The following is a 2461-nucleotide window of genomic DNA, read 5'->3' on the forward strand; positions in this document are numbered from 1 at the left end:
CAGTTGTTATGATCCATACAATCAAAGATTTTTGCATAGTCAATAAAACACAAATAAACATCTATCTGGTATTCTTTGCTTTGAGTCAAGTTCCATCTAACATCAGCAATGATATCCCTCATTCCATCCTCTTCTTAATCCAGATTGCATTCTGGAAATTCTCTGTCAATATACTGCTGCAATCATTTTTTAAGTATCTTCAGCAGGATTTTTCTTTCATGTGATCTTAATGATATTGTTCATTAATTCCACATTCTGTGTGATTACCTTTCTTGGAATGGGTACAAATATAGATCTTTTCTAGTCAATTGGCCAGGTAGCTGTCTTCCAAATCTCTTGGCATAACCAAGTGAGTGCCTCTAGTGGGGCATCCATTTGTTGAAACATCTCAATGGGTATTTCGTCATTTCCTGAGGCCTTGTTCTTCTCCAATTCTTTTAGTGCAATTTTGACTTCTTCCTTCAATACCATTGGTTCTTGATCATATCTCACTTCCTAAAATTGAATAATATCAACCAATTCTTTTTGGTACGGTGACTGTACTCCTTCCATCTTCTTTTGATGTTCCCTGTATCAGTCAATATTTTGCACATAGAATCTTCCAATATTGTGACTTGAGTCTTGAATTTTTTTCTTCAGTTCTTTCAGCTTGAGAAATGCCAACAGTGTTCTTTCCTTTTGGGTTTCTAACTCCAGGTCTTTGCAAATTTGATTATAATAATTGATTATTTTCTCATGCTGCTCTTTGAAATCTTCTTTTCAGCTCTTTTATCTTGTCATTTCTTCCATTTGTTTTAGCTACTCTCCATTCAAGGACAAGTTTCAGAGTCTCTTCTGACATCCATTTTGGTCTTTTCTTCCTTTCCTGTCTTTTTAATGACTTTTTTGCTTTCTTCGTGGGTGATGATCTTGATGTCATCCTATAATTCTTCCGGATTTTGGTCATTGGTGTTCAATGCATCAAATCTGTCCTTTAGATAGATTCTAAATTCAGGAGGGATATAATCAAGGTCATATGTTCGCTCTCATGAGCTACTTTTAATTGTTTTCAGCTTCAACTTGAACTTACTTATGAGCAACTGATGATCTGTTCCACAGTCAGCTCCTGGACTTGTTTGGCTGAAGATATTGAACTTCTCCATTGCCTCTTTCCACAGATATAGTCAGTCTGATTCCTAGTTACTCCACCTGGTTAAGTCCATGTGTATAGGTGTTGTTTATATTGTTGAAAAAAGGTATTTGCAATGAATAAGTTATTGGTCTTACAAAGTTATATCATGCTATCTCCAGTGTTATATCTATCACCAAGGCCATATTTTCCAACTTCTGGTGATTCTTCTTTGTTTCCAACTTCTGCATTCCAATCACCAGAGATAATCAACGTATCTTGACTGCATGTTTGATCAATTTCAGATTGTAGAATTTGATAAAAATCTTCAATTTCCTCATTGTTGGCTTTGGTGGTTGGTGTGTAAATTTGAGTAATAGTAATATTAACTGCTATCCCTTATAGGTTTATGGATACTATCTTATCACTGATGGCACTGCACTTCATGAAAGATCTTGAAACATTCTTTATGATGATGAATGCCATGCCATTCCTCTTCAATTTCTCATTCATGGCATATTAGATCATATGGTTGTCTGATTTAAGATGGTCAAAACCAGTCCATTTTAACTCACTAATGTCTGGGACATAGATCTTTATGCATTCCATTTCATTTCTGACAACTTCCAATTTTCCTAGATTTATACTTGGTATATTCCATGTTCTGATTATCATGTTCTGATTATCAGCTCTGCAGCTGTTTATTACCAATTTAAATTGTGCCACATTAGCAAACGAAGATTCCAAAAGCTTTACTCCATCCACATCATTAAGGTCAGCTCTACTTTGAAGAGGCAGCTCTTCCCCAGTAATATTTTGAGTGTCTTCTGACCTGAGGGGTTCATCTTCTATCACTATTATCAAACAATGTTTCAGGGCTATTCATAAAGTTTTCTGCTATTATATCTGACAGTGTTCTACTGTTATTCAGAAGGTTTTCACTGGCCAGTTCTTTGAGAAGTGGATGGCCCCTTTCTTCTTCAGAGTCTGTCTTAGTCTGGAAGTTCCACTGAAACCTGTCCACCAAGGGTGACCTGCTGGTATTTGAGTTACCAGTGGGATAACCTCTAGCCTAACAGCAACACACAAGCCACCACAGTATGACAGACTTATAGATGAGTAAAACACAACATGCAACCATTGATGTGGCATCAGATCTGACTCCAATGACCCCCTCCTTGGGTTTCCAAGGCAGTACCACTATGGAAGTACATTGCTCAACCTTCTTCCAGGGAGTGGCTGATGGATTTGAACTGCCATGCTTCTGGTTAGCAGTCAAATGCCTTAGGCACTATGCCACCAGAACTCCCTATAGATGAGTAAAGTTCCTTATACATGACTAAATAATTATAT

Source organism: Orycteropus afer, unplaced genomic scaffold (assembly GCF_000298275.1).
Source record: "Orycteropus afer afer isolate SDZICR_OR568_19922 unplaced genomic scaffold, OryAfe1.0 scaffold00819, whole genome shotgun sequence".
NCBI classification, from domain to species: Eukaryota; Metazoa; Chordata; class Mammalia; order Tubulidentata; family Orycteropodidae; genus Orycteropus; species Orycteropus afer.